Below are 10,076 nucleotides of genomic sequence, written 5' to 3'. Positions count from 1 at the left end.
GGCCTTCCTGCGGCCGCGGACCGGCCCTTCCCGCCGCGAGCCTCGGCCCCGGGCTCACGCGGCCAGACGGCACCTCCATCACCAAGCCCGGGAGGGTGTTCTTCCCAAAGGCGAAGGCGGGCCTGGTTAGTGTCTCCGAGGCGGAAGGCTCGCCCGCCGCGCGGAAGCCCGTTCCTTACCCGGCTTTCCTCTTCCCTCCCCGTTGATTAAAGCTCGTCGTCATTCTCTCTCTTATATCCAGACACCTCTAGCTTCTGCGTCCGAAACCGCAACAGGGTGTTAATGTTTCCTTCTCTTCGCCTACGTTGTTCTCTCTTTGATTCTGGTGGAGATATTATTCCGAAGAGAACTAGCAGCTTGTGGCAGCCAAGGCGTTGAAGCAAACAGACGACCTCGCACGGGTTCTTCCAGTAGGAGGAATCGCCTCGGAACAGGGTTAAGGGTATTATTAGGAGAACTCTTTGCCGAAGAGCAGAGTGGCGCAGCGGAAGCGTGCTGGGCCCATAACCCAGAGGTCGATGGATCGAAACCATCCTCTGCTAGCACCTTTTTGCTAAAATTATGTAGCTTAGTTTCACAACATGGAAAGAAAATAGAGCCAGATTTGTTTTGTTTTGTCTAATTCTGGCGTTTAAATTATTTCCAGAAAATAAACGTGAAACTGTTCACATTCTCTAGAGATAAATAGAACGTCGGTAAAGGACACTCAGTTATCATTAATATGTCTTCCCATAATAAGCTTTACTCCTAGTGGTTGCCGAAGTGGTGATGCTGTTGTTGCCACCGGCTATCACGACCGTCTTCCTGTCCTGTGAAGCCGTGAAAACGCTAAAATAAGCCGAGCGTGGCGGTGAGGTCAGGGATGGACGTCCAGATAAGGAGTTTAATTTCCTTCTGTACATAATTCAGAAAGCACTACCTGTTAGGTAGTTGTGGCCATGGGGCTAAAGCGATAGACAAGAAATCTACTGGGCCATCCCGGCGCCAAACTTTTGCAACTCGAGAGTCTTAATCTTCGGAGTCAATAAGTAACAGTTTGAGCCAGAGTGCAAAGTTTTGGTGGCCAGGATTGAACTCTGACCTGAGAAAACCACTTATGTGGCCGCTGCTGGTAAATGTGTCTCTATGGCCTACCTTCCTTTACGATCTCTAACAGGACTGTTGTCTACGCTCATTTTTTAAAAGTGTATGTTTTACATATCTCTCAGAAAAGATCCCTATTCAGATATTATGTGTCATATACTGTGCTAAGCACTAAGAAAATATTTAAGTAGCCTACAGTCTAGCTTTCAAACAAATATGTATAAGAGAATAAGATATTTCTTTTAAAAGATTATACACTAAATGCAGTTGGGAATAAGGAAAAATGATTGTTCCTGGTAGCTCCACGATCACCCAGTAACTGGATGAATTGCTAGAAGGACTCCCATAAATGAACATATACTCAAAGTTAAAATTTATTACAGCAAAGGGAAAAGTGCAGACACAGCAGGAAAAAGATATACACAAGCAAACACCAGAGAAGTCTTTCCGGTCCTCCATCTTCATAGATGATCCACATTCTTTCTCTCCTGTTGTGAACTTGCAGGGACCAGTGAAGGCTGTGGTTTCCTTTAAATATGCTGACAACCTGGTTCATAGTGACCCACTGCTTCATGTACACAGGATAACATCATGACCTAGTAACATAGTGAACATTCCAGTATTTTAGTTCACAGAGTTTCACCAAGGGTCATCACCATGGCTACAGACATCTGTGAAAACTTGAGTAAAACAGATTTGCTGCCTTGCCTTTGCCCTGGCAATGGCCCAATTTGGGAAAGGTGGCAGATTTGGAGTCCAAACTAGAATGAGTAAGAAGTTGGCAGGTAGCCAAGAAGAGTCTTCTAGATAGAAAAATAAATAAATAACTACAAGGAGGCATAACAGTTAAGGGTTTCTAGAGAACTACAAAACATTCAGTGTGCTCGAGCATGGAGGTGAGGGAGATTGGAGGAGGAGGATTTGAGGAGAAAGGTAAAATGGCCGTATCTGCTCACCTCCCATTCACCCTATAGGTTAAGAAGGGATCCTCTGCCCTAAACAACACCAGATGGCCAGACACACCATGCTCAGCACTGGGCAGATGAGATGGGTAGCTGTTTACCGTCACATATACTCACAGCCTGGAGGGGGAGGCCACCACGTGCCACGCAAGTTGGCTCAGGTCGCACTCCTGAGTAGAGTGACCAGCAAGGGCTATGGGAGGTAAGCTTTGTAGCAGACAGAGAAAAGGGTGACCCTGGTTTCCTCCAAAAGATGGAATTGTCTTATTTTAATAGCTTCCAGGACCAACAGGGAGGTGAACCCATTAGGTTGAGGGGCTGGGATGTACCTGGTCTGGTTGATAGGGGAATTAGCCAGATAGAGGGCATGTCCTGTGAGAACAGGTGAATTCACAGGACTGTTTGGGGGGTCCTGTGAGGCTCAAAGATGTCAAAGGAGCCCTTGAAATTTTAGGTCTTACAATATAATCCTGAGTTGTGGCAGAAGAGATAGGGAAAGGGACAGTCATAAGGAAGTGAGTATGCAGTGCAAACAGGTTTCGATTTTATTTTTCTATGGGCAGTAAAAAACCATCGCCAAGTTTGATCAAAGGAGTAATATGATCAAACTTCCTAGCCAGAAAAACAATCTCTGGAGTCTTCAAGTTTGTGGTCTGGGCTTTGATCGTGTTTTTATTTTTGTTTTTTGTTTGTTTTTATTATAAGCTATACAATAATGTCTTTTATAATGTATAGGGTTTTTAAAAATTATTTCTTCAACCTCTCCATATACAGACAAAAGTAAGTGTACTAACATATTGGAAGTTGCAAATTTGATCATTGCCAAGAGAATAGAAAATTATCCCTACAGCATGCTAAACCAGGAGGCCAATTCATCTGCCCACCTCCAAAAAATATGCCGATGAACATGATAGACGGATTGACCCCCCCCCCAACTTTCATTCGCCGCCATTCCATAACCAGGCCCATATCAGGAGCACATTTCTCGTCAACAATCATTAACTGTCCAAGGCTCTCATCATGATCTTCTGCTACAGGTATCTGGGATATCTGTCTCTTAGGTATCACCAGAAAACATGTTGACACTTGAGGGGAAATGTCATGGACACCAAGACACCAGTCATCCTTAAAAATTCTTTTGGCTGGAGATCCTTGCCAGTGATCTTCCTGAAGATCGTGTCTCCCTCCACAGGGCTGGGTGACTGAGCCTTGAGGATCTCCTCTTACCACTTACCCCAACAGTACCCATGATGGTTTAACCACCATCTTCTTGCTTCCAGGGAGAGAGGAAGAGAACAAGTCCATATGCAGATTTTTTTGCAGGATAAAAGAATCTTTTAGTTAAATAATCCCCACATTAAAAACGATTGCAAAATTCAAAAATATATGTATTTGAGAAATTCAGCACATTTTTACTGAGCTCCTACTATTTGCCAGATGTAATTCTGTGGACAGGGAAAGAAAGACTATGTAAAAGACCCCATTTCTATGCTCCAGAAGCTGCTAATTTAACCTATCATGAATGAACCAAGAGGGCCAAAGCTCCCAAGGTCTGGGATTTAAGAAAATTAAGGTACTGCGATATGTGTAGATAGTCAACATTATCCTCAAACAAGCTACACGAGGTCACACAGATTCACTGATAAACTCGAAAGAAGTCATCTAAAATATAAGTTGAAATCTCTATCACTTTATTGGGCCAAGTACTCTACAGAACATTATAAACTCTATAAATATCTTGTCCATAGAATGAGTATATTGCAACACATTTTTGTGTTGAATCATCTATTAACTGTAAGAATTGCTAACAGTCATAATTTTTGTAATCCTATTATAGTGTTTATTTCTTAAGATATGGAAGCTTCAGATAACATGAATGACCCTAGACCCCTCTATACACCTCCTGAAACGCCAACCAAAGATTGCTCTTCTTCTCCAAACAGAGACACACCGGGAAAAGTGCTCTGATGTCACATTACAACAATCGGAGAGAGTCCCAGACGAGTATGAAAAGGGGACCCTGCAGGTATCCATGCAGGACAGCGAGAAAGACAATCGTGGGATGCTAAGACTGCCTCTGGGCGCGGTTTGCATGATAACTGTCCAGGAGGACCTTCCAACTACCTAGAGTCTGAAAATAGTGAATATGGATGAGTATTTACAGGGAAGAAGCTCTGAGTTAGCTTATTTAAAAAAATATCCCCAGATGCAGACAATATGCAGTATTTGGGCATCTTTCAGGTGCCATACACAGCTTTTCTCCTCAGGAGTGGTAATGTCCATGACTTTTCTTCCCGTGGAGGACCCAAGACCGAAATTGCCAGTTCCTACCTTTCACGAGGCCCGACTCCGTGGCCCCAAATAACCCTGGTAAGCTCCTTTCCTTTTTTTCAATGACTAGAAGCGCGGGCGGCCGGGGCGCTATTTGACAACTCAGGACCGGCCAGAAAGCTCATTATACTTTCTAAGGGCTGCAGCGAAGACTCGTACCTGGCGACCACGTGGCCTAACGGATAAGGCGTCTGACTTCGGATCAGAAGATTGAGGGTTCGAATCCCTTCGTGGTTAGTTCTGGTTTTTATGCGTTCCCCAAAATTGCCATATTTCACATGGTGGGAGGAATCACCTGGTATCTGTTTTCCAAACCCATCTCTTTTTTCCTACTCTAATTTTTTTTTTAATTTAAATCCAATTAGCCAACTTATAGTACACCAGTAGTTTCAGATGTAGTGTTCAGTAATTGATCACTTACATGTAACACCCAGTGCTCATCACAGCAGGCGACCTTCTTAATGCCCATCACCCAGTTACCCCATCCCCCATCCCCCTCCCCTCCAGCAGCCCTCAGTTTGTTTCCTATAGTTAAGAGTCTCTCATGGTTTGTCTCCCTCTCTGATGACTTCCCACTCTGTTTTCCCTCCCTTCCCCTACGGTCCTCTGCACTATTTCTTATCTTCCACATATGAGTGAAACCATATGATAATTGTCTTTCTCTGATTGACTTATTTCCCTCAGCATAATACCCTCCAGTTCCAACTCTAAAGAGGTCCTTCTCAAAGGCCTGGAGAGGACCAGTGTCAGGACCCAGGAGAGGCAGAACTGGAACAAGGCCCTCCAATAATCTGGGGGCTCTCAAGCTCTCCTCAAATTTGGATTTTGAGTGCCTGAGTTTCATTTTCACAGTTTCAAGGGAACTCAGATCTGTAAACCGACCCCCCTCTAAGACTTGCTGAGTCTCAGACCAATGCCAGGCCCCAGGGGCCCGCACAGTGGGAGCCTGTTGCTTCTCCTTCCCCCATCTTTTCTTCACTTTTCTCTTCTAGTCTGAGTCTGCCTGTCCTTGGAAGACGCGGCTGCTGGAGTCTGTGTTACTGGTTTTCACTCTTACCCTCCTTTTCCCTCTTAACTTCCCTTTTTCCTTTGTTTTTGTTGCCATCAAAAGGATGAGAACAGCGCAGATTCAAACCTAAATTACAGAATGGAAGAACATAAGGTCATGAAAAGATCCCAGCTGTTTACATTTACAGAGTGTGTAGGAAAGCAGGAAGACAGAGAAGACAGATGCACAATATACACAAAAACACATTTTTGTGTCTAAATAACTGAATTTCATAATTTAGGATGAAGAAAAAGTAATTTCCAATGCTTGACTTCATGGTGAAACACAGTTCCTTCAAATCACGTGGAGGATGCTTTTGCTAGGTGAAAGCAATGAATATTAAAACAAGGTAATAATTACCTCTTCCTTTGCCCAGCCTCTTTTTTAGATCTCTGGCATGACTCTGGTTTTCCCCAGTCAGCTGTAGAGTCCAAATTGTACAGAAAAGTTGGGGCTTGAGCGTTGGTTCCCAGGATTGAGATTTCTCAGACTAAAAAAAATTGCAGTGTGCTAATGTCATGTGAAGCCGCTCACTGCTTCCTTCCTCACAAAACGTACCATGACACTAAGTATCCTTTTATCAACCAGGAAAAGGATATACTCTACTATATGGATATGTCTACTAAAAACTAAAAAGGATATATGTCTACTAATATCCCATTGATCGAAGTCATCCTCATGCCCCAGCCCATAGGCCAGGGACAACACTCCATCTCTTGAAGAGGGACTGAGAAGTTACTAGACAAAGGGCTTGGATACAGGAAGGAATGAAAAACTGAAGCCAATACTTTAATCATTTGAGGAGTCAATGCAGATTTACGAAGTTTAGAAATCATTCATCCTTTCTTATTATCTTACACCTTATTGCATTTCATCTTAAAAATGAGTTCCCGAGTGCATGAATTACACGCATTTTGAGAAAGAGAACAGCAGCCCCTGACACCAGGCCTGGGTCTGACATTCACAGCTCAGCCTTAGCATTGCTAGGAGCTGGCCCTGGCCCTCACAGCTAAGCCCTGGTTAATTCCTGTGGAACATAAATAATTTCAAAGGATACCAACAACAGGCAAGGCCGCTCTGTGACCCTCAGGAAGCAAGATAAAAACAAAAAAACTGTCTGTAATCATGTGTCCTACTTTGATCCTCTCACCTTTCAGACAAAAATTAAAATAACCAATCATAGAGTTACTGAGTCCCTTAATAGATCACCATGATATTTTGCCTCCCTCATTGCAACAAGACAATAATCCAACTTTGTTCAACTACAGTATGTCCCTCATAGTTTTTGGCAGGAGACCAATTATCTTGAATTCTGAACCACTAAATACCACAGACATAAAGGCAATAAATTATTATGTGATATCTTCCCTTCATCCATCACTTAGCCAGGTTAACGGGAGATGGGTTAAAAAGTTGAAGACAATCTCTGTATGTCATAGGAGTGACAAAATTTTCCAGTTTGCTCTATCTTTTTTTTTTTTTCCCAGTTTGCTCTATCTTAACATGCTATGTTTTTATTGCGATATGGGGTGCCTTGGGCCATGTGACAGTTTTAAATTTTTATTTAGGAATTTTATCAATGTTTTCCATTGTGATTTTTTAACATGATTTAGTGGTCTGGTGGTCTTCTTTTATTTAGGAGTTTGTGAACCATCTTCAAACTACATATACCATATAAGCCAGATATTGTTAGATGAAATTCAAAATCAGATATTGCTCCAAATTTCATGCTTTGTAGCCCTCAATCCTCATGAGGCTTTGGCTCATGACAAATGTACTTCAGAAGAATTTTCTAGATATCAAAAGTCACAGTCAGTCGCAGGATTTGGACATGTTGGAAAGATTTCACCACCCTAACCACTTGCTCTGAAAGAATTTGGTTCCCATGAACCTTAATAAGGAAAGGCTCGTTATATGATTTTTTAAAACAATTAGTTTGGTTTCTACCTCGGTTTCCTCATCTGCAAAATAGAGCTAGGTGATAGAGGGGGGACGTTTTAGAGACATCATCTCTACAGTCCCTTCGAATCTTGTGATTCTACGCTGTGGATCCGACCCCTTGCTCTAGTTCTCAGTGAAGTGAAAAGAGGAGACAGGAGAGATTTTATGGGATAATGTGCTCAAATTAAGATGCAACTAACAGAAGAGGACCAAAGAAGGGAGAAACCCATAGAGGTTGGAGCGCTCGCAAAAGATCTTTGATTTAAGTTAATTCAACTAAAATACAAAAAAAGGAGAAGGGTGCCTTTCTGAGCGAATTCACGGGGAAGGTATATGGGATCTGGGCCTTGCAAAAGGCTCTTTTGCCAGAAGGGGGCGCTAGCGTCACCCGCGCGCCCGCAACCGCTCGGACGGCGGGACCTCACCTGGGAGAGCCGAGGTCACCGACCCGGGGCCGGAGGCCCGAGGGGGCGGAGGGAAGGGCGTCGGAGAAGCTCCCGGGGGCGCGGTGCCTGCGGCCTCGAAGGCCCCGAACCAGAGTTTCAGGCCTCAGTGGAGACCCCGGGGGCGCGGGGGGCGGACGTGTGCCCCCGCCGCGGGAGCCGAGTCGGCGCAACAGTCCCATCCAGGCTCAGATAACCCCCGAAATCTCCGTAAAACGGTGAAGGAGGTACGTTATTAATAGTGAAAGTGGCTGGTCTCGCCTGTTTCTGGTTTTTCCCCACCAGCACCTCCAGCAAGTACTAGCGACGCGTCTCGCTCACCAAGAGCTAAAACCTCACCCCACCGGCGCAGCGGGGGAGCCGCCGACGAGGATGGGATTCGAACCCACGCGTGCAGAGCACAATGGATTAGCAGTCCATCGCCTTAACCACTCGGCCACCTCGTCACCTGCGGCAGGCCCTTCGCCTAAGTACTATGTTGCTATACTGAGCACAGCTCTACGTTGCAATCTCCATTATTTGATTACATGCTTTTATTAATGAAGAAGACCTCCTTGCTTTCTGTAAGTGGCCCTCTTGTCTTGATAAAGGAAAAATAAATAAAGAACAGGCTATAGTCCCGGGAAGGAGTGGGTGGGGGGGAGTGGACCCGAGTAAAAACCGAATACACTTTCTCAGGAAACCTGGCAGCCCCTGACGGAAGAATGGAGTTCATGACTGCTTTTGTCTTAAAAATCAAATTAGGTATCGTCATTCCTTTAGACCATATGTCTATTGAAACCATCATGAAACGAGCTGTACTGTATCTGTTATTGCAGGATTCTCAGGTGTCTACCATATGGAACATTAGCACTTCTTAGAGTCATCACCTCCCAGGAAGTGCGAGCAGGTGATTGCTGAGGAGCTGGGGCTGGGGGGCTGGTTCCCAACGTCAGACCAAAGATTTCAGACTTTATTAAAGAATTTTAGGACCATCGGAGGGAGTTTTGTTTTGTTTCGATTTGTTTTGTTTGTTTTGTACAGGTAAATTTGATTTTAAAAAGATAATTTACTACTGTCGTTTATTTTATTTTTTTTTTTACGGCCACCTTCAATGCGCTCCAGCCAGAGATCACCAGGTACACACCTGGAGTTGGATAAGTTGTGACTTGCTGCCACAACTAGGAAGGGTACACACCTCGAGAGACCTTGGAGAATTAAATCAGTTAAAGGGGGAGTTTAAAGACCTTATTAAATACAAGCATCCTTTCATGTTTCACATGTCATGCCCTATTGTTGACAAAATACAACATTCTTTCATGATTAAAAAAACTCTCTCAACAAGTTGGGTGTAGAGAGAATGTACCTCTACATAATGAAGGTCATATACAACCTTCATACTGGATATAACTCAAATACTGGATTTATCCAAAATTGGATAACCACATGCAGAAAACTGAAATCGGACCTCTATCTCACACCACTCACAAAAACTAACTCGAAATGGATTAAAGACATAAATATAAGGCAAGAATCCATGAAACTCCTAGAAGAAAACATGAGGGGGAAAGTTCACTGACATTTATTTTGGCAATGATATTTTGGATTTGACACCAAAAGCACAAACTACAAAGGAAAAAAATTAACAAGTGGAAAGCCTATCAAACTAAAAAGCTTCAGCACAGCAAAAGAAATCAACAAAATGAAAAAGCAAACTGTGGAATGGGAGAAAATATTTGCAAACCGTGTATTAGATAAGGAGTTAATACCCAAAATAGAGAGAGAGAGCTCATCCAACTCAGTAACAACAAAAACGTCCAACTTAAAAGTGGTCAGAGAACCGTGTAGACATTTGTGTGAACCAGACTAACACCATCTTAGATAAATCTGCCATGGTGACCACTCTGTGGCCTGAAGCCTTCCTGAGCACAGCCCCCATACACACTCCAATCCCCCCCCCACACACACACACACAGTCTTTCCATCTAACCCCACCCTTATAAGTACCCCGCAGGGCACGGTGTCCTCAGTCTGCTCTGGAGATACACCTGTGGGTCTCCAACATCTCCTCCAGGTGGGCCCCCCTGCAGGTGCTCCCAGCCTCCAAGGCTAGAAAAGGAGGTCAGTCACACGGGAGATGGAGTCATCCAAGGCACCCTTCTGTCCCTAAATCCCCTTGACAAACCGCTTCTCCTCAGACTGGACTTGTTGGCCTATTCCTTCAGTCTTCCAGCTCCTTCAGCTTTTAGTGGTCATTTTGTGTAGAACTCCCTTTCATGGAATAATGTC

At 44.0% G+C, this 10,076-nt stretch overlaps 3 non-coding genes across 3 annotated transcripts; 2 read left to right on the top strand and 1 right to left on the bottom strand.

Moving 5' to 3' along the window:
- The first annotated feature begins 470 nt into the window (after nucleotides 1-470).
- Nucleotides 471-542, top strand: TRNAM-CAU (transfer RNA methionine (anticodon CAU)). Its single transcript has one exon. It is a non-coding gene; the product is annotated as a tRNA-Met (tRNA).
- A 3,998-nt stretch (nucleotides 543-4,540) lies between these two features.
- On the top strand, nucleotides 4,541-4,613 carry TRNAR-UCG (transfer RNA arginine (anticodon UCG)). The gene has a single exon. It is a non-coding gene; the product is annotated as a tRNA-Arg (tRNA).
- A 3,559-nt stretch (nucleotides 4,614-8,172) lies between these two features.
- TRNAS-GCU (transfer RNA serine (anticodon GCU)) lies at nucleotides 8,173-8,254 on the bottom strand. Its single transcript has one exon. It is a non-coding gene; the product is annotated as a tRNA-Ser (tRNA).
- Between the last annotated feature and the right edge of the window lie 1,822 nt (nucleotides 8,255-10,076).

The sequence above is a fragment of the Mirounga angustirostris genome, unplaced genomic scaffold (genome assembly GCF_029215605.1).
Source record: "Mirounga angustirostris isolate CCGP_5_RB_7025 unplaced genomic scaffold, mMirAng1.0.hap1 SCAF_8, whole genome shotgun sequence".
In the NCBI taxonomy this organism is placed as follows: domain Eukaryota; kingdom Metazoa; phylum Chordata; class Mammalia; order Carnivora; family Phocidae; genus Mirounga; species Mirounga angustirostris.
This window is presented reverse-complemented; position numbering and strand designations above follow the sequence as displayed.